Source organism: Amblyomma americanum, chromosome 1 (assembly GCF_052857255.1).
Source record: "Amblyomma americanum isolate KBUSLIRL-KWMA chromosome 1, ASM5285725v1, whole genome shotgun sequence".
In the NCBI taxonomy this organism is placed as follows: Eukaryota; Metazoa; Arthropoda; class Arachnida; order Ixodida; family Ixodidae; genus Amblyomma; species Amblyomma americanum.
Genome location: NC_135497.1, coordinates 132,829,861 through 132,852,750, shown reverse-complemented (window position 1 = coordinate 132,852,750; position 22,890 = coordinate 132,829,861). Strand labels below are relative to the sequence as shown.

At 48.1% G+C, this 22,890-nt stretch overlaps 1 long non-coding RNA gene across 1 annotated transcript in view; it reads left to right on the top strand.

Annotated features, from left to right (window-relative positions):
- The window catches only part of LOC144136139 (uncharacterized), a 22,258-nt gene extending 15,748 nt beyond the window's left edge, over positions 1-6,510 (top strand). The window contains exon 4 of the long non-coding RNA XR_013315569.1: positions 6,046-6,510. This is a non-coding gene — a long non-coding RNA (uncharacterized LOC144136139). The remainder of the gene's footprint in view (positions 1-6,045) is intronic.
- The last annotated feature ends 16,380 nt before the right edge of the window (positions 6,511-22,890 follow it).

Below are 22,890 nucleotides of genomic sequence, written 5' to 3'. Positions count from 1 at the left end.
GCCGCCTAGAGACCGGGTGACAGCGGGGGACTCCGGAACCACGAGGCTTCCCTGGGCGCCGCTTGTGCAAAGCGGCTGCTTTGTGCTCCAGAAAAGCAGTTTCGGCGAGTGGAGCTGCGACGCGACGTTCTCTTGTCAGACAGCGTGGAGCTGTGGAGCTATCTTTCTTCCGGAGTGGCCTTTTCCTGCTTGCGTCGCTGGGAATGTTGGCTATCGTTTATCCGGTCCCGACAAGGCGCGCTCTCAGGGGCATTGCGATGCTTGAGCACTTTCAAGATAAGCGTGAAAGCGCTTCTCGCGAGCTCGCGTAATTCGGGTAAACCATGCGCAACGCGTGCAACGGCTTCTGAATGACGCTCTTTGTAGGGAAGTACCGCAGTAGTCCTATGCTTTTGCGTAGCTTTGTCTTACTCTTTAAAATAAGCGTAGTAGAGCATCTGACTTCATTGTTCTGCGTGCCCCATGAAGCGTACGCGCCCACTCTGCCTACAAGGGGCACTCCCATTAACTTTGCCGAAGGATGCGGTTGTCAGGAACTTTCCGCTATAAGCGACAAAACTTTCTGTCATGCTCGTTTCTGCGGTGACAGCTTGGCTCTCACAATAGCTAAAACCACAGAATACAAGACAGCTTATTTTAAAGCACCGATACGGTGAACCGAATGTGAGTAGCGTTACGATGAAAGTTCCTGGGAATAAATTTCAGAAACATACTGGCTTAAGCATTCTTGACACTAGCATTATATGCTACACGTAGTACCTTTTGCGGCAGATCAGACTGTATTGCGCAGCACTTGCCGATAATATCTGAATAACCCTGCGTTTGGACTAAGTTGATAATGTGCCATAAAACACGAACAACACATGGAATACGTCAGGGCGTGATTTCAAGGACTACTATTGCTTACACAGAACAAAGCACGTACGCTGGCCACAGTTCGGTACGTTATTTAAAAATTAAGTTCCTTGCCCAAGTTGAACTCGAAACAGTATGCATTTCAAAACAAAGAGACGCCGACCAGTAAAACGAAAAAATTGTATTGACGTTTCGGCGCCCAGAACGGGGGCCTTATGCACTAATATTGCAGTCCAACGCCTCACACCCCGTGGCTCCTGTAGCCTATTCCAGAGCCGCATCGCATTATATTGTTGGTGTCCCATACAGTGCAAAGCATGAAAGCACACATTCCTGCCCCTGCGCTACGGGTAGCAAAACGCGCTGACGGGGCTGTGGTTCAATTGTGTTTGTATAAAATTCACCTGAAACCCCGTGGTGAACTCTAATGCGATGTATTTATTTTACGTGGCATTACAACGTTGTGTAAAATATTTGTTGAAAATAGTCTCGACGTACCATGTCAAAAATGAAAAATGAAAATTGGTTTTTGGGGAAAGGAAATGGCGCAGTATCTTCCTCGCATATCGGCGGACACCTGAATCGCGCCGTAAGGGAAATGATAAAGGAGGGAGTGAAAGACAGGAAGAATGAGGTGCCGTTGTGGAGGGCTCCGGAATAATTTCGACGACCTGGGGATCATTAACGTGCACTGACATCGCACAGCACAGCTGACGAAATCGTGATACACAAGTAATGCCCATGTAATTATCACAAGCACTTTTTGAAACAAATATTGAATCCAAGTGGTGCTTAAGATCCCACAGCTGTTCTCCTAGAGCTGATGAAGACAATTTCTACTGAAGGAACATTTATTTGAACTCCAGGAGATGGCATCTGTCACAAGAGTACTCCAATATTGCAAATTGGAGCCCATTAGATGGCCATCATCTGTTTTATGACAATTCCTGACAAATATAATAGGGACGTTCTTGGCGTACAGATGGGGTTTAATTGTTTTGCAGCATGCTTGTCCGAACGACTGTGCTGAACCGGGCTTGGTACTTTTTTTGGAGCAGGCTTGGAAGTACTTCAGTTGGAGCAGGCCAGCTTCTTTTCAAGCGGATTACTTTGAGCAGCCAACGCCTCAGCTTTCAGTTAGAGACAGTCCGTTCGTCGCAGCCGAAGGTGTAACGTAATAAGCACGAGGAAGTTGTTGCTTGGTAACTGTTTAAATTTGTCGAGTGTAATCCTGATAGGTTATGCTAGTGGTTTTTTTATTAAAATTCTGGTAAAAAGGAAGGAAAAGATTTTTGCTAGCCCCGGCATCTGCCATCGATACTGAAGCACCTGAGCTGGGGCAGCGGAAATAAAGGATAGCAGGCAGAATGGAGAAATTAAATGAAAGAGGTGAGGGGGCAGGAAGAGAGGATGGGGGAGAAGTAATATATACAAAATATTTACACAATAAGAAATGTGTCCAGGTGTAATCCTGATAGCGATTAGCTTATTGAGTCATGGACCGCCGCGATAGTTCAGCGGCTTTGGCACTGGGCTGCTGATCCCTAGGTCGCGGGTTCGATCCCGGCCGAGGGGACCATATTTTGGTGGAGGTGAAATACAAAAATGATCGTGCTTTGTGCGATGTCAGCGCATGGTAAATAGTCACATGTGTTCTAAATTAATCTGGAGCCCTCCACTACGGCATCCCTCTTAGCCTGAGTCGCTTCGGGACGCTAAGAGTACGCAAAATACACAGTCCAATCCATAATGAGTAATCAAAAAATTTGTGTGCACATCAATTAAACATGGTTAAAGTTGGTCATTCCAGATTATAACCATTTCTCCTGCACGACTGCAAAATGTAAGTAGCACTTACCGCGCTACTTTTGTGCGGTTGCGAAGATACTTGGTTGTCGTGTAACGGAACTGATATTGGAGGAAAAACGCTGCAAAATAAAAAGCGGTTAAGAAGCCGCGATCTACTGTGGCCGGCGAACTGTGTGCCGGGAGCGCAAAAATAAGCGGAACAAGGTCCTGTCAAATGGTGGCGTCCGGAGTACTCGAAATTCCGGAACGCGTGTAGTATTACTCAGCAAAAGTGACTGACACGACCGCAGGAAGTAATAGTCATGGTGCTGAATTCTACACGGTCGAACGCCAGTGCACTTTCTTGCCACAACATTGTACGTCGGCGACCTCAGGTGCCGCGAAATTCGACGGTATCGTCGCTGCTACTCTTTCACTTTTGCTTAATTTTCTTGCTTACTAAACATGTCTTCAGGGCAAAAATAATAACCATGCGTGTTGTCTCGTAACACTATTTATCAATATTGTCCGACTCACTGTTCGCATTTAGTGTCCCTTTAGAATACGGTCGCTTATCTGTCAAGCTGGCCGAAGCAAATGCAGCAAATTTCGTCCTTTTTCAGGAAGGATGCTAAGAGCTTGGCACAAGCTGGCAGAATAGTCGAGATATTTATTTCATTCCATTGAACAAGAAGAGTCGTCGTTAGCAAGCCTTCTTTTACTGGACTGGCGCTTGGAATATGTCTGTTGTCTGTTGTTGTTGCCAGGAAGAAAAAAAAAGGAAAGTGCACAGGCCTGCCCACTGGCTCAAGCAGATCCACAATCGCTACCACGTGCAGATGGTAGGAGAGTTCAAAGATGGGATAGAAAGACAGGATAGAAAAGACGCGCGGTGTAATGACCCAGGCCGATCCCGGAGGCAGTGCAATACCGGGCCAACCGGTGAAGCAGTGCCGGAGATGCCCAAAAGAAAAACATAGACGTGCGCACGAGGATAGCAGCGCTGACAATCAACACATTCTTCTTTGTTCAACAATAACAAAAAAAAATAGAGAATGAAGTTACCTTTCCTTTTTGCCCGTCCAGGAACCACTTAAGTGAAGTTGAGTGCCATGGTAGTCTGTTAGTTTTTATGATTGGAAGTCTGAACGTAGAACAGCCTACCCGCTCTATTAAACCCACAATATGAGTCGTGAATGCGTTGTGCCTAAGTATGAGTAAAATAAATGAGAGATGCTTGACGTGTACACTAGGGGGAACTCCTTCCCAAGAGAGAGAGAGAGAGAGAGAGAAAGAACAACTTTAACTGAAGAAAAGAAACGGACGATGATGTCCTTTGAAGGAGGGCCTTCTAGTCCAGCAGCCCCTTGGAAGCAGCCTCGGACTGAGTCTAGAAATCCAGGGCTATCTCACGCGGCACTGCTGCCCGACTGCAACCCCAGCATGCACGATAAAGAAGTGCTGCGTTTAGTGGTGCCGACGTCAGAGTTGGAATCAACATTTGAAACATGAAATTTTTCGCACTTACAATACAAGTTACTACAATGTGGAGCATTTTGCCGTCGACTAAGGAGGTTTCCAGTATGCACGGCCTACCTGCCCGTCATGACTACCGTCGACGTCGCAGCAAAAAAAAAGGGGGGGGGGGGGGACGTTTACCTCAATGGCGCAGCGAGTGCTCAGCGCTACCTGGTTCGCTAAATGGTTGAAGAACGGATGACCCAATACATGACGAGTTTGGGGATTGTTGCTGTTATGGTGATAATAGGTTCATGGTTAAGTATTAAATGAAGAAAATGAATGTTGTTGGTTAATTATAATAAGGCACGAAATAGACACAATTGAAGAACGAGATGAAGAGCACAAGCACCTCACAAGACAACATAATAGTCGATGTTTCGCCTCGTTCTAGAACACTCGGCCCCAACTAGTCCGGAAACATCGCTTACAGGAGTTTACCGTAAAATAATAGAAAGTTGAGCAAGTTGTAAGTATGCTTTTATATTAAGCGATTTTAGCGCAAAGGGACAGGAACACAAAGGAAAGGTCACAATAAGACTAGCACTGTTTCGCAACTGAACATCAGCTCCGAAACACCGCCGCTATTGTCGTGGTTCTTCTGTGTTCGTGTCCCTTGTGTTCAAATTATTTAGAATGACTTACTGCTGTATTATTGCAATTGGCAACCGCGTTTATTCGCTCTGGGCTGTTTCAGCTTCTTGCGTCCTGATTATGCCAGCTTTGTGGCCAGGGAAATGCTGGCATTTGGGCGTAACCGCGTTTATACTGCGCTGCCTGATGAGCTCGACCAATGCAAGCGTTTAGTGATGTCGACTACGTTGGGTTGGTTTCGATAGTGAAGTCCCCTGATGCGACGTCGACGATGAATCGCTCATGCTTCATGACGACGACATCGAAGTCGCCAGCAAGGACGACTGGCGAAGTGCGATCGAAACAGGAGAGGGCGAGCTTGACGAATTTCAGGACGTCTTCTTGGCAGGCGTTTCAAGGTGTTTCACGGCGTCTTCTTGTCACCGCGCGCCCGCCTGATGACGACGAAGGTAGGACGAGGTGCAAGGCAAAGCCGGCTGAACGTGGTGTTCACGTGATCCGGGCAAGCCTATGCGGCTACTATGCGAAGCCTGGGGAATGATGAGCCTAATAGGCAAGCTCTGTAAAAAAGAAATATGGGCCCTTTACCTCTGGAAATACGACGACTGCTAAGGCATAGTTATGAGAAAACTGTGCCCTTCATGCCATGCGAGGGGGATGGCCAAATCAGTGGCATAAACGAAAATTGTGGTACAAAAAGGCTTCGACTCAAAGCCCGTTAGTCATAAGAACACCCCGAGGGCTGATGCTTGCGACTTTGCATGTACGGCGAGCTTGTGAACTCTCGTTACGCTCGCTGCGATGTATCGCAGAAGACCTTACTTTTCAATGTGGAATGAACTTTCTGGCAACAATCGGCGGAGAAAATACTTTTACTGTGGTTAGCCTGAGTGCAGTGGTCAAGTGCCGCCTGCTGCGACTTTGACAAAGTAGAGTGACATTTAAGGCGAAAGCATTAGACGCCTCATCGACACGAAAACCCGGCGGCTCCCAAAAAGTGGCTTTACAAAACTCGCGATTGGTCGTAATGGTGTGACGTCAGCAAAGGTGGGAAGATACAAAATGCTAACCAGTAATAGTCAGTACTAGTACTTACCAACCGCAACAACTACAAAAGAATAGAATAGAATTCGAATAGAATTAGAGTAGAATCCACGGAGCAAGATTTAAAAAGCGGGACAGCGCGCGAGCGTGAAACAGTGAGGCAAGACGCGCGCCGCAATCACCTGCGTTTGCGGTTGGAGACAGATAGATGGTAGTGGACTCATTCTTGAAATGCCTCTCGCACAGGTCATGCCACATGAGGCCGCACCACTCCACTCACTCCTCTCCACCACGCCTCACCTCCACGCCACCAGGCCATGCCACGCCGCCGCCGCTAAGAAGCAGTGCTGCGGCCGATATTGAAGCGCAAAGCGAGCCAGAGACGCACGTCGCTCTCACAAGGCACCGACACACTCCTGTAGCTAAACGCAACTTTAGCACCCATGGCGCCGCTCGTGAGCGAAAGTGCATTCTCTTCGGAGCGTCCGTTTTCGGCCACCCTCACTTTTTCTATATACACTGCGCGTCTTATCGCTTGCCTGCTATTCAGTAAATCTGCAATGACGAGGTGGAGCTACTGTCGCACACGCAGTGTAAAGGCCGTTTTATATGCATTGATTCACGCGACAAAATTCGACCTAGTAGCGACGCCAATCGCAGCAGTCATTTCATGCATGCTTGTAAGCGCCTGGCGATTTCCGTCGTTGCGTCGTGAGTGGCCTTTGATTATCAAGGAATAATTTAACAGTAATAAATATCAAACAGCCTGTTATGCTTTTATTTTATTTGCGTGGTTTTCTTTATTAATAATATAGCACGCTTTTCCTAGAGAAAAAAACAACATTTTAAAGGTTTTAATCTTTTTGTACGCAACTACGGGCAGGTGCGCAGTGTTGTGCTCCGGCGTGTGAGCTCTGTGGCTGCCTGGAAATGGAGACATCAACCGCCTCTACTTTGTTGCTCCTAGAAGAGCCCTATCTTCTCGCGAAAAAGAGACTCGTGATAAAGGCAACAAATCGCGCAATGGCCGTTATGGCGGACGGCCAAGCGGGCGGTCGGTCGGCTGCAACCGATTGTTGACACTAATCGTCGGTGCCTTCTCTGGCTCTTGGAGCAATATTATCTTCTGAAGAAAATAATGGCCCTGATGAATGAGCCCAGCCCGAGGCGGTGGTGGCCACCGCCAGTTCTGCAGATCCGAGAAGAAGAGTCGGAGTTTTACACGGTGGTGAGTTGATGCAGACAGAATCCTTTCGCAGGTATTCTTCGGGTGCCTGTATGCACATGCTGCAGTTGCTGTGTGCAGATGCACTTGCTTATGTCTGGTTACCCAACGCATTTTAAAAAGTCTTCAAAATGACTCCTGAGAAGCTTGATGAACTGCACTCGCTCGCAAAAGAACCCCTTACAAAACTTCATGTTTTGCTGGAGCCCCTACCACCACGAGCAAGGCATGCAATTACGTTCAGGTACATAATCTAAACTGCAGCGAACATGCCGGAATGTTCTCGCACTGCTTTTTTTCAAACTGTTCTTTTAACTTTACCTAGGCTAAGTGTCGTATAGAAAGGCGCTATTTAGCCTTTAATTTGGATAACTGTCTGGTTACGGCGTTATAAATTAACGAGAGCTGTATTTGGCGCTGCTGTAGAGTACACTCTAAACACTAATAAGGCAATGTTAGAATGAGGCTATATCTAGCGCACTCGCTTCTAGGAGTAAGGTATGCTGGCCAAATCTCGGAGCAGACTTCGATCACTAAATATACGGTGTGCTTGCTCCTGGCAACGGAGGCATATCCCAACCGCAAAGTATAGTAATGTGATGCAGTTAGCAAAGGCTTTTAAACGCGGCAGAGGAGGTCCTGTGGCAAGCAATTAGAGGAGTTTGAAACCTCGGTTATAACCTGCGTGGCTGCTAGAACTTCGCCTCTTTTGAAGAGGGAATTCGTTTCCGTGGCCAACCGCAAATGTTCCCTACCCCGAGGCTTGGACGGCACACCCTGTCCCTTGAAGGCAGTGCGCTGGAGGAAAGCTTACTTCTTTTTACTCCTTTTGTGTTTAGAGTGCAGCCTTTCGCATTGCCACCACAAGAAATGCATGGAAGCACGCAAGAATATAAAAATTATCGCTCTATTAGATGTCTTCGGCTGCAGAAGTTAACTGCACTGATTAGCAGTTCCCTGTAAGTTTCTGCGGAGACTTCAGTGCATTATGTCACATTTTCACGCGCAAGGAGAGAGATGGCAGTAGCATGCAAGGCAAGTTTACATTTACCCTGTTATCAAGACATGGTTCAGGCGCGGCCGGTTGATGGAAAGCACCAGGTGCGGCCAGCCGCATCGCGCCGCCGGCTATGGGAGAGCGCGCCTTTGCGGGGTTTACAGTTGCAACCGCTGCTCGGGGACAAGTCGCAGGGATTGCCAGGACTGGGCGGGCGTTGCTTGGTGTCAGGGAGTGTTTTTGCCTCTTGCCTACCTTAATCGCTTCGGGCTTTTTGTCGGAAATTCAAGAATATAAAAATCCAGTTTTTTTTTGCAGGCATTGAAAGCAGCCGAAGCAGGAAACAAAGCAGCTGTCTTCATGAGAAATCAAGTCGTGAACACTGTCAGGAAAATAACGTACAGGGAACCTATCCACACTGAGTGCCTCCTGAGGAAAAGTGATTTTAGGAGCATGTCGCATCAAAAGGTCTTTCGAGCTGCCATGCCATACTGCATTACAACAGTATGTTGCCGAATCAACAGGTGAAATGGGTGTGACATTCCTAATGAAAGAGTGCATTCGTTAAGGATAAGCAGGCCTGAATGGGCAGAAGAAAGCTATCCGGATTCACTCAAAGGCCAGGAAGTGACAGTAGCGTAGGAAGATTTCTATTACCAGCAAGTTGATATTCGCGCTCCTGATCCCTTGTTAACCATCGTTATAACGCTTTAATGCCGAAATTACCACGAATTAAAGACGAAAGTCCGTATTATCACCTTCACACTGGGCTAGTAATATACCAAGATTAAAGAGCTGCAACACAATGTCTATTAACGCCATTTAAATTTTGTAAATCGGTCTGTTACCAATTAGCAGCGATTGCCATGGGCCCCATTTTAACGTGGGAGTGTTAATGATCGCGTTCTGCACAAAATATAGCGTTGCTGTCGGCGTTGTGAGCGTAAAATTCCTGGAGAAGCAACCTATGCGGGCCACCAAGGTGACGTGACCTTGTGGCGTCATCACAACCTGCCCACCGGATTGTGAACCAACTCACTACTGTGGCTGGTGGCTGTTAAATTAATGATTGATTGCGAGCGCTTGCTCGGGAAGAGCAACTTGGGTCGCACAAACGTCACCGGTGGCTGCGCCTGCCATTGCAGGAGAGCGGATCGTTTTCAAAGCAGCCCAGGTAATCGGGTCAGTATTGCAGAAGTTGGTTTGAATTTGGTCATTTGCAGGACCTGTATTTATCAATATATTTACAATATTGGGCTGATTACTTTTGCTGCCTAGGTTAACTGCTGCAGCACTGCTCCAGGAGGGGTATGAGGACTCCCAGGGGTAAATGAATGTAAAGTCAGAAATGACAAATCCCGCATATATGAGCATCTACCCATTAACGTTTTTGCGTCATGCGCCTAAGGCAGAGCTTAAGTGTCCCCTCCAATTTGTTGTAGCTAGCCCGACTTTTTTGAATGACCCAATCGAACGCCTCGAACTAATCGAAGATCCAGACACAGTAAACATTTCTTATTCAATAAACGTGTTCCTATTTCCTCGCCCTAACACCTGTCAGAAAATGAGAGACACCAATTATTGGAACCTAGCTGGAACTCGCATATTTTGCACCCCCTTTACCTTCACAAAGTTTGCTCACAGTGAGGCCAAAATTTTTTACCGAATAGCGTGGTTTTACGAAACTTTACGTCGAAGCTCTATGAAGTGATGAGTACACAGCGCGCAAACGGCATGTGGCGAGTTCGTGACACGGGGCTGGACAGCTTCGGATGGTTCATACGCGGGTAACATTCTTCTTCGAAACCTCCTTGAACGGAATGCACAACCACACAGTGACACGCGCTCTTCAGCCTAGTGGCTTATTAGCTTTCCGGCGTACACGCCAGCACACATCCCTGTTGGACGAACGCAACGATGCTGCCTTGCTGGCATTAATCGTAAACCAAGACACATTATGATCATTTTAATTTGTGTTCTCATATTTAATGGAACGGAGCTCTTAGGTCCTGAAAGTAGGCACCGCCGACCATCATGACGCTTGCATGAAAGCGCTGTCTTCCGAACGCAGCTGGGTGAATGGATGGAAGTTAGGCACGTCCTCTTTGAAACGGGGTTGTGGCAGTTGCCATCATGCTTAGCATCTTTCCCCCTCTATTTCTTTGGGCACAAACAATTTTATCGAATAGCGCGGGATGATGAGAACACGTTAGCACTGAACAGCTGTCCCGAAGCAGTGGCGTCGCGGCGGTGGCGAAGGTGGCGCGGCGCCTCCCGCGCCGGCTTCGGGCGATGCGGCAGGCCGCACCCAGTGCGCTTCCACCGAGCGGCCGTGGTTTAGGGATATCCGTGGTAATAGAAGAACCTGCTCTTTGTGGTATGCTTAGAGGTGCACTAAAGAGGATTTTGAGCTCGTCTTTTTATCGCGGGAACTCGATCCACACACCCAGAGAATTTTTAGAAACTTCAATTTGTTATCATATGTGGGCGATGCCACATTACATTGGTTTAAACGTCCCGGTTCGTTCGATCCCGGCCGCGGTGGTCGAATTTCGATGGAGACGAAATTCTGGAGCCCCGTGCACTGCGCGATGTCTGCACATTAAAGAACCCCAGGTGGTCGAAACTTTCGCAGCCCTTCACTACAGTGTCCCTCATAGCCTGAGTCTATTTTGGACGTTAATTAAGCTCCAATTAACAATAAACCATCCTCCTTTTTTTAACTCACCACAGAAAGTAGAAGTCAACCAATGTTGTTGCCATGGCGAAAAGCGCGCGCGGAGCGCCTTTCAGCCAATCGCGTGGCCACTTGTCGCTTTGTCATTCGATGAGCAATGCATGTAGTGATCTTTGAAAATGTGCGGGTTGCTGGCAGGACTACGTTCAGCCGGAGCAGACGGTCGGGCGCATTACTCCTGCGGCAGCAGACGAGGAGGAAACATACACAGCCTGCTTCGGGCTGGTTATTTCGGTGATATTGTCTCTGAACCACAAATATGTAGCGGTTTTATCGAACTATTACGTCGTGTCCAAAAAGAGTAATAAAAATTACTTTGTGTGTCTTCAAGGATTATAGTATTTTCATTGGCCATTGCAGAAAGATGAGGCTCATGCACGATAAAGCAAATAGCCAGCGCGTATTTTAATTTGCGTGGGAATAATTCGCAACTGTGTTGTCTGTGGATGAAACTACTTATTCAAGGAGACTGTCCAAAAACAAAATAAATGCAATAAAGAATTTTCCCACAACGCTCTTTATTGCACTTTTAAGTCCGTGCATTTTGGTACAAACCGTTATGATGTACTTTGCGCTGAATTGAAACGTACACTTTATGCTGTTTGCGACTGCCTATGAATCAGCTCTCCGCTGTTTTAATTCAATATCATCAAAAGCGCCATGGGGCCGAAATGGGTCGTCGGCCATAAAATTCGCCCATTGGCTGGAACGAAGTGACGTTACCAGACCGGAGCATTCCCATTGGCTGCAAGAAAGTGACTTTACTTCTGAAAAAGGCATCAACAGGTGATGCTAACGCATGGCAACATCTACTGAAATCAGATGTTATGCGTACTTTTTTCCTCGCTCTTCCAAAATCCTCCCTGCGTTTGTAAGTGGAAGAAAATCAATCTTCGGAGCTCCTGCAGAAATCAACTTTTTTATCTTCTGTGATTTTAAATAGTGAAAATAGAGCAAATTAATTATGCACTGAAGCGGTGTTACGCCCGGGCAACCCGCCAGGATTCCAATTCTGCAGGACGCAAAATTTCTCCTGCGAACATCCCTTTGACAAGCCCCGGTGCTGCGCCGCAAGGCACCAGCGCCCTAGCGCTCTCTTGATAAGGCACGGTGCTGCGCCGCAAGCCAACGGCACCCTATGGGGAAGCATAAGCGAGCGACATGCCCAAACGTGCAGTGAGCTGCGAGAGACAGCGAGGCACCGATTTCCCTTTCCCCTGGAAGTCACCAGCGCATCGCCGTGTCTCTTTGTTTGAGCCCGACGTGCTCTCGCCCACAGTGCCCATAATGTAATGCCCTTGTTTATACTGCACATAAATATTGATTCGTTGAGTCACCGTCGCCTTTCCGTTTCGTCGCTCAGCTCTGCGAAACATTGGCAGCAGGCTGAGATGCCCCAGTCCCGACAGTAGAGACAGGCTGAGAGGCCTAGTCGTAGCAGCGAATAAGGTGAGGTTAAAGCTTAATAATTCTCAAAAAATTTTTTCCAGGTATTTGACTTTGGAATGTGCATGCAATACGTTGCATTGCGTTCAGAGTACGAATATTCACTATGTCCAGCACAGTGCAGTTAACATAGCGACTGCTTCGGAGCACTTTCAAACCTCTGTAACTCAAGGTAGGTATTGTGTGCATTATTATATTTATACGCAAACAAAGCTAGTTTTTTTTTGTGTGTGTACGTATACCAGTGTTAGCAACGTTCATTACCTTAAAGAGGCCTTGCAACACTATTTAATAAAGATGCGGTATGCCTGAGATATTAAAGGGGCCGCTTCATGAAAATCCCCCAGTAAGAATATTCTAAGGCGTCATGTGTAACCGGCTGCCAACACGCGAGGGAATTCTCCGGTGGGGGAAACTTTCTGACTAGAGATGCAATTGCGTGAAAAAAGCTTGAAAAAGTAAGGAAAGAAATTATTTTCTTTCGGCTTTGTCGCTACCCAGAAGAAGGATAAAAACGATCAAAGTTTTCAGACGCAGTTTTCTGCACAGTATCACTTCACTACGCACGGTAACAATTGGTCTAACGGAGCTGTTTCCGAGTCTGCTAGGCATTTGGAGCCGTCCACGCGGTGGCAAGGTCTTTGTAGCAGCCAACTGTTGACGTCAGTCACATGTTGGTTACTAAGAAATACCCCATCGTCTGCGTCATGAGAAGAAAACTAGTCGCAGTTCGGCAATGTGCACACGAATCTGCGCTGCAGGCTTGCGGAATAACGCGTGCAAAAATGTTTGTACATGCGTGCACTCGAACCTCAACCGGGTGAAAGGCGCTACAGGAAGCTTTTCCCTACCCAGCAGTGCCGAGTCATACATATGCATACTTTGTGTGGATTGTATTGCACGCAATATGTCACCACCTTTTCCTGGAAACGCTTTGCAACACCTTTGTTCTGGTACAAAAATAATTATTTGTTTCCGATTTACAAAATAAATGGGCTTAATGAACCATGCGTTCTCGTTTCTTTTTTCGAAAGTTTCGTATGTTTTTGGAACAAGCTGTTTTTTTTTTCCTGTCTTTGCAAAATTCTTAAAATTTTACCCCTCCATTCCTGACCAGTCGGTGCAACGCGGCTGACCGGTCGCGGCCACGAATGGCACCTGCGTGATGTCTGAAATAAGCTAACGAATAGCCATTTTTTAGCCCACATACGCAGACGCGTGATGCGGAGGAGGGCGCGGGTTTTGAAACTTCGTCGGAAAGGGCTCGCCAGCTGTCGAGCGCGATTGTAGGCTCTCTAGCTGCTGCGTGTAGAAAATAAGTCTATTACTCGGCTCAGGTGATTCTGGCAACAGTGATTTAACTAGTTTGTATACTGTACTGAAAAGGTGTAGCAGGACGCCTTTAATATCAGGAAATGCAATTTAGCGTACCAATTAAAGTATTTATTTATTTATTTATTTATTTATTTATTACAGATACCAGCAGCGCCCGAAGGCATTATTGCAGGGAGGGACACACAATAACTTCTGCTCGTTTGGCCGAAAGTACACAGGATAACAAAAATACAATACAAATACAACTAAAAATACAAAATACAACTAATAATAGATGAGGAAAAACATGCACTGAAGGAGAACAACCGCGCTCCATAAAAACAATGACACTAATGAAATGAAAAGTGTGGGATACACTGGTATCCCCTCCTCGTCCCCCGCGCCAGCGGCGACCGTGACTTACACGGGCGCGTTGGCCACCAGGAATGTGGAGAGAAGGCACCCCTGCGACTCTGCTCATTTCCGCCGCAGCACTGACATGACGTCACGGCAGCGCGCTGCCTTTTGCGGAGAGGGTAGCATGCCTAAGCTTGACGGCAACGATTTGCTGCTAGGCAGGCAATGACCGAGGGGATAAAAGGGGGAGCGCGCGGCGGGAAGGGGACTCTCGCTGCCGGACCTGTGCCCCAAGGACCCCTTTCGCTGCCCGCCGGCCCCTGAACACCAACGCCGGTCGACGTCAACGACTTGGTGAGCTGTGAACATCTATTTTACGGATAGAACATTCTTCCGCAGTGTGCTTTACCTCGCGTTAGGATAATAAACTATTTCCTAGCGTGCCCTGCCGTTGCCTATTTCGTCCGGACCTGCCGTGGCTGCAACTCTGCGCCACGGGTTGGGGAAACGTGTTGCGTACTTGAATAACGATTGCGTGTAGCTGGCACGGAAGCTCACCTTCCCGGCCGGCTGGACGCAGAGTGACCCCATAAAAGACACGCTCAAGAAGCTGCGCGCCACGTCACACATCAGGTAAGAATGCGCGGAAATGACCATCCGTGCAGCACTCAGTGACGCCGGCTGGCAGCCTGTGCCCCTCATTGACCGTCCGTGGAAAGTAAGAGGTTTTGTAAATATCAGTCCTACATTTAATCTCTCGGATCTTCCACTGATGATCAATTAGTCTAGAAAAAGTGAGGTTGAAGCAGGTACCGGTCTTTGTCAATGCTCAGCTTTCGAAAATAGATGCTATGCATGATTTTCAACCTCAAATGCTTCCCTATGGTTAGCTAAAGATCACCAAACAAGGTGGTTTTTAAGAGACGTGACACTAGTTGAGAAGCTGTAATTATTGGACACAAATCTTGCAGCATTATTCTGGACGCGCTCGAGCATGTCACATAAGTAAGCAAACATGGGGTCCTATACAGGGCAGGCATATTCAAGAATTAATTTGTCGTATGTAAGTGAAATACGGGAGTTCCTTGACATTAGACTGCGCTTTTTTGAAATTTTGTTTTAAGAAATCGAGCATTCTGCAGGCTTTGGATGTAATATACTCAACTTGCCTCGTCCACGTAAGGTTAGATATAAAATAAACACAGAGAAACTTATATTCAAGTACTTTTTGCAAGAAAACATTATGTAATGAGTAACTTGTTTGTAAAGGGGAACGGTTTCGAGTAAAAGAGATAAATTGGCATTTTGTAGAGTTCAAAGACATTTGCCATTTTAAGCACCAGCACTGGATAGAATCCAAGTTTCGCTGAAGTTTTAACGCATCAGAGGAACTTTCTAGAACTTGGTAAACGACACAGTCGTCAGCATATAGCCGATCTTTGCAGGTAAGATCCAAAACAATATGATTGATATAAATCAGAAAAAGAAGGGGTCCATGAACAGACCCCTGCGGTACACCTGAGGGAACATTTACATAATCTGAGTGTTAACCATTAATCAGAACACGCTGCAAGGGGCCCTGAAGATACGAATGAAGCCAATCGATGACAGTGGGGTGCAGACCAAGACAACTTAACTTATAAAATAATAGAGCGCTAAACAAGAAGTTGTACCGAACAACAAGGATTAATAGAGCAGAAAATGTGGAGAACCTCTATAGTTAAGTTATTCTGAATCTCCTTTGGCACCTTTGCCATTCCCAGGTTGAACTACAGCAAGAAATACGTAATGTGGCCTACGGGTAACATTATGATTGTTGGTTGTTGTTTGGATATGCTGGTTCTGTTGTTGGTTGATATTGGTTGGATTGTTGATTCTGAATATGATGTTATGATCGGCAGCCTGACCGAAAGGCAAAATAAAGTAGAAAACAGTGCTTCGCTTCCATATGATAGCTTCGTTCTCAAAGGGGCAGTAGTAAATACTAGCAAACCAGCGGAGCATGTTAGGTGCACAAATGGAACTGAGTCGAACTCAACATGATATTTCTTCAAATTTTGCCCTGTGGTTTGCTTCATAGATTTTATTCGTGATTAACCCGCCAGACAACGAATACTTTTGTTCACCTACCGATGCGGTCCTAAGACATCTTACATACATTTCATGCAATCCACGTATGGGCACAGTGGCTTTATTAACCAGCTAGCCCTTTCGGTGCCATTTTCTTTTACAGACAAAAGATTATGTTTTCTTCTTAAATTGACAACATCAGTCATGCTGCCATTCTGAGCTCCATTGACGTGCTTCATCTCCCTCTGAGAGTGCGCAGTTTTGTTGAATCATTTTTGGAAGGCAGAAAATTTGCAATACGCCTCAGCGGTGAAGTGGTCGGATCATTTGTTCCACTCAGCGGCGTGCCCCAGGAATCAGTATTGTCACCGACGTTATTTAATATTGCTTTTATCCGCTTACATGACATCCATGACATAAAATTTCTGCAATACGCTGATGAGTTCACGATTTGGAGTACTCACCAAGATCTGCTTACTCAGCTGGGAGTCTGCCCTGCAAAAAAAACTTGGATGTTACCTCTAATTACGCATCATGTATCGGCCTTAAACTTTCCATGCATAAAACTACATACACATAGGTCGCCAACCGCTGGGGATGCCGTAAACGTGCTGCAAGTCCAATCCGTCTTTGACTATCAGGCACTCCACTACATGAAGTCCGAGTGCAAAAATCCTGGGCTTAACGATTCATCAATCAGGATCAGGGACTGCTTGGCTTTCTCAGCCAAAAAGGCAAGCTTTTCAGACTTGGGGTTTTATTAGAAGAATTGCTCCTAAAACGGGTGGAGCTGGCTGGTTCGTTACACGGCATTTGGTGAGAGCAGTTCTGCAGCCATGTATTGTTTATCAAGCCCAGCTTCAACATCTTACAGGAGCCCAATGAGATCTCCTTGAAGCTGTGAATCGAGAGGCTATGAGGACCATTGCATACCTTCCACGCATTACACCAGTCATAGCTTTACAAGAGAATGCTCAGCTCAACACCACTGATGAGCTGGTGCAGCAGCGCCGTGATGCTCGCTGCCTTAAGGCCAGTCTTGCACTCCACGCACGCACTGAGGGCTTATGCAACATGACACCCCTTTCTTCATCCGCCAACGCCAGGTATTTCCCCGTGGAAATTTGTACAGCTCAGCAACAAGAAGCCAACAGGTAGTCGCCGACCAACATCTTCTAATTCGGCATCGTTGCTTCTCCAGAAATTGGAAGATCAATGTGCTTGCCTGTCTGAAGGGTTCATTGTTGTCTACGTAGACGCAATCATCCAAGCCTGTGAAACAACAACAGCAATCTACTGCCCATGCAGACCTGTCCTAAATCAAACCTCTGTTTCAGCTTACGGAACCCCCTACGCCCTGTTGTGCTGTGCTCATTGCAGTTCAAGAGGCACTGTGCTCCGTGGACGCCACAGCTACGCTCCCTGCGGCCCGCGTTGCCATCCGCACTGACGCCCTTCAAGCAGTGCGGTTGCTACGACGTGTTAGCCGCTGCCCAGTAATACTAATAAATAAAGGACTTGTGATACGCCTGCCATGCCAGCTGGTAATCCCTCCTCGTGGTGCATTTTGGACGGCACACTGAATACCCTAGTTTTGAAGGAACCGGCTCGGACGTGGCGTGGATCGGACGCTCGCGCGAACGCTCCTCGCTTCACCCATGCCCACCGCTGAATTCAGCGACGGTCAACACCGCTCTTGCCTGGATTTCGTCTTCGAAGCTCGGATAACGCCGTCGGACGCATCGGCAAGTTCCTTTTTGCCTGTTTCTGCGGACTTTTCTGCGTTTTGGCTCTCGCCGGTACGCACGGCCCGCTAGGCCCACGCCAGGCCTAGCGACCCCGCTCTGACAGGGCTGTGCCGCATTATCTGGGTGGTATCTTCCTCCAACATTGGACATGGAAGTCACCGTGGAGGGGACTGACATTAGCCCCGAAAAAGTTTCGCACCAATATGGTTGGTTCACCGTCGGTGAATCGAAACGCTCTGGTCACGAACGCCAAAGGAATAACCCCGCGGCACACAACGGAACCGATCGCGCCCAGGGACAGGGCAGCATGCGGCACTCTGCCGACTCCTCTGCGAAAAAGCTTGGCCGACGACTTGCTCGACAATCGGTGGCGTCGAACCTACCTCGTCTACCCAAGGGCCTAACCAAGGTGATATTCCGGCCATCGGGCGGCCTCCGTATACTCGAGAGCTGTGGCCAACTCGGCATCTTTCAACTCATCCGGGACGCTGCGGGCCTCACCTTGGCAGAATCATCTGAAGACTGCATACTACTCAACTTCAAGCAACACACCATACTGGTGGCCACCCATTCCGCGGTACGAGTGGAACGCTACTTAAACATCAAGGAGCTCATCTACGGCGAGAACAAGATCGCCATCACCTCGTATGTCGCCACGCCGGATGGCAGTGGTAATGGAGTGATCCAAGGCGTTCCGAAACATCTATCGGACGCTGACATCCTTGCGAGCCTTCAGCATCCAAGGAATCCTCCAATATGTGGAGTCCGGCGCATGGGTGCGCAGTCGCAGACGGTCCTCATTCTCTTCAACGGTGAGCGAGTTCCCCGTTGGATCAGCTTCGGTGGTGGCATGATTCGCTGCTGCCTCTACAAAAAAAAATACGAAGTGTGTTCTTTGTGCGGACAACTCGGACATCGCAGAGACGTTTGCCCGGACCCGAAAAACCCTCGTTGCCGCGGATGCGGCGTGGCCAATCCTCCTAAGACACATAGCTGCGAGCCTGAGTGTGCCTTGTGCGGTAAGGGCCATGAACTGGGCAGCAACAAATGCCGCGAAATCTACCGCACTCCATACATTGTCAGCAAACGCCGCTGGGAACAGGAACGCCAACATCTGACCCAGCATAGCCAAGAGTCGCCGCAGTCTAAAGAGTGACGCAGCCGCTCCAAAAGCAGGGGACGAACAAATCGATCCAGCTCCTTTCCACGACTGGAACCGAGAGGCCGGTCGGCCTCCAAATCCAGGACTCCTTCACACCAGCCACGGAACCCCGGTTTGAACCAGGACGCCGTCGGCACGCAAAAGGTAGGCTGGGCAGATAAAGCCTCTCAGAAATCTAACTCCAACCCCTCTGAGCTAGCAGACCTGAAAGTTCTAGTAGGGAAATTACTTCATGAGGTCGAGGACCTAAAGAAAGAAAATGCCGCTCTAAAACAGCAACAAATGCAGGCTGGGTCACCGCCTACGACCGATGGCGCCAATAACCCTACCCCCTCAACCTCCGCCGGAGCGGACATGCATGCTGAATCAACGCGGGCACCCCCGCCTAAGCGAAAAGCAGGCGATTCCCTGTCCGAAGGCCAAACACTAGCCGACACCATTCACAAAATTGAAGAAGCGCAAACGCAGACTAACAGCACCCTCATTCAAGTGCAGATTACAATGACTTCCATCATGGAAGAATTATGCAGACACCGGCAGGAATTAATTAACTTAGGCAGCTGGCAGCAGGAAGCAGAGAGCAGGCTTCTTCCTCACAAAATTCGCAAACCCGCTTCTTCTGAAGCGGTATCCGACTAGCAACAACACGGGGCCACAACCCAATTACACCATCTGGCAGTGGAACTGCCGAGGATTTAGCCGCAAACGAGCTGTACTCCAACAATTCCTCAACAATAGGGACGGACCGGACTTAATCGCACTACAAGAGACACAAACTAATAGCAAGCTAGCTGGGTATCAATCCTTTTCATCGGGGGGTGGAACGCTTGGAGTCACGACTCTTGTCAAACAAAATATTACGGTAGTACAGCACGATACCCCAGTCACAAATGTCACACACGTGCTAGTCGAATTAATTCCGCCTAGGAAACCCGACCACTGTCTGTTTGTGCTGAATGTCTATAGCAGCCCAAAGTTACGGAAAGCAAGCTTCGGCCCGCTTTTTCAGGCGACCCTGAAGCTCGCAGGCAATCACCCCGTCATTTTCACGGGAGACTTTAATGCCCAACACTCGGCTTGGGGTTACGCACAGGAGGACATTAAAGGTAGAAAACTGTGGCTCACCGCACAACAGTGTGGGTTGACTCTTCTTACAGATCCACTAGTCCCCACCCGCTGCGGTAACAGTGTTTCCAGGGATACGTCTCCCGATCTGGCTTTTGCTAAAAATTCGGGCACTCCAACATGGATAAACACTCAACAAAATTTCGGCAGCGATCACTACATATTGGAAATAGTGACCTCAACTGGCCCCAAACGTCGTAGCGCTCGAGCCCCCACCCTTGTCGATTGGGACACGTTCCGCGCTAAAAGAGCCGCCCGAGAAGCTGATACCCCCGAAATACTAGACATAGATATCTGGGCACAGGATCTTTGTCAAGATGCCAAAGCAGTCACCCATACGTTAGACCAGGCTGACCACCTGGAGATTGCGGACAGCCGGCTTCTTCACCTATGGGAGGCAAAGAGAGGACTCGAGAACCGACTCAAACGACAGCGGTGGAACCGGAATCTGCGCAGAAGAATAGCTAGGCTAAACAAGGAGATCGAGGATCATGCAGCTAAACTTACTCAACAAAACTGGGATGACATATGCAACCAAATGGATCGCAATACGGGAGTCTCTAGGACTTGGCACTTGCTCCGTCATCTACTTAACCCTACAGGTAGCAGAACCACCCAGAGGCAGAACCTGCAGAAGCTTGTGCATGAGTATGCAGGCCCACCAGGACCTTTTCCTTGAACTTAAAGATAGATATATTGGCAATGCTCCTATCCAAGCCTTCCCAGATTATGCTGGTCCGGAAAACACGCAGCTCGACTCCCCCATTACTGTGGATGAGGTTAGGGCAGAGATTGCCAGTCTAAACTGCAAATCCGCCACTGGCCCAGATGCAGTATCGAACAAGATCCTCCGCAACCTGGATGAAGTGTCGCTACAATTACTAACTGAGTATATGCAGAAATGCTGGTCGGAGGGCTCCATCCCACAAATATGGAAAACGGCAGAGATCATTCTCATCCCAAAGCCAGGGAAGGCACTCAGCCTTGAGAACCTCAGGCCGATTTCGCTCACGTCTTGTGTAGGTAAGCTCATGGAGCACGTAGTTCATACCCGCCTCAACCGGTTTATGGAGGAGAACGAGCTGTACCCTCCAACCATGATTGGATTTCGACCAAAACTTTCTACGCAGGATGTAATGCTTCAGCTCAAACATCAGATTATTGAGGCAAAAACGCGGGACACCAGAATAATTCTTGGACTTGACCTGGAAAAGGCCTTTGACAATGTCAGACATGATGATGAACTCGGGGTGGGAGCCCGCACCTTCAACTATATCCGCGACTTTCTCTCAGGTAGAAAGGCGCATTTTCAAGTAGGAGGTCTCCACTCGCATGACTTCCCCCTCGGCAACAAGGGCACCCCGCAGAGATCGGTCCTATCACCATTTCTCTTCAACGTTGCAATGTTGAAACTTCCACACCAATTAGCGCAGGTTCCGCAACTCCACCACAGCCTCTATGCTAACGATATCACCTTGTGGACCGCCGAGGGCAATGATGCCGAAATCGAGGAGAGACTACAGCATGCAATAGATATCGTGGGGAACTATGTAGACCCTAGGGGACTGCGGTGCTCTCCAGCCAAATCTTAATTTCTCATATTCCGCAACATCAGATCCCTTGCGCAAACCCCACCGGCCATCGAACTCAGTATTCGCGGAGTCCCCATTCCTCGAGTGCCCAAAATTAAAAACTTGGGCCTAATTCTACAAGAACACGGCTTCAATGGTGACGTAATTCGGAAGCTTCAGGGAACCTCGCAGCAAATTATGCGACTCATTCGCCGCATTAGTAACCGCCACTCGGGCTTGAAGGAAAGCAATACTCTCTGTTTAGTACAAGCCTTTGTGATAAGCCGCATAGCTTACGTATGCCCTTACCTACATCTCAAGTCAGCTGAAAAAGAAAAAGTGGAGGCCATAATCAGAAAATGCGTCAAACAGGCAGTTGGGCTACCAATGCACACAGCGACTGAGAAAGTGTTAGGTCTCGGTCTTCATAACACCCTAAGCGAGATTATTGAAGCGGTAACCGTCTCGCAGTACGAACGACTATCGGCCACACCAACTGGCAGACACATTCTGTCCACACTAGGCATAACATACGAACGACAAGGCGGGCCCACAACTGACCTTCCCAAACATATACGCCAGCTTCTGGTCATTCCTCCACTACCTCGGAACATGCACCCAGATTTCCACGCTGAACGTCGTACAGAGAGAGCGAAATCATTAGGCAAACGCTTTATTAATGATACCTCTGTGGTATATGTAGATGCGGCAGATTCTTCGGCTGACAAGATGGTAGCTGTGGTCACCACGGAACGTGGTACACTCATAACTGGGGGCACTATACGCACTCAGCACACACATGTTGGAGAAGAAACAGCCATCGCTCTAGCCATTGTGGGATCCTCGGCAGAAACCATTGTCAGCGACTCAAAATTGGCTATACGTAACTACACGTTTGGAAGAATCTCCCCACAAGCAGCACGGATTCTGCTAAAGTATCAGCCCACGCGGCGCATTCGCCTAATCTGGACGCCTGCTCATGCTTCCCTTGCTGGTAATGAGGCGGCTCATAACCTAGCTCGAGAACTGTCCCGCCGAGCTGGGTCGTGCAGCCCACCCGCCCTATACTCTGGCAAGGACAGGTTGTTTTCTTACAGAGAAATCCTGCAACACTACAGGCTTGCAAGACTCAGATTCCCCCCAGCAGATAAAACGCTCTCTAAGCAACAGGCCAAAACCTGGCGTAAACTTCAAGCTAACACCTATCCAAATCCTCAATTGTGTAGCTTCTATTCGGAAGGACTCTACTCAAACAAATGCAAAAATTGTGATGCGAAAGCCGATCTAAATCATATGATCTGGAACTGCCCGCAGTCCCTACCCGCGAGTCACTTCATTA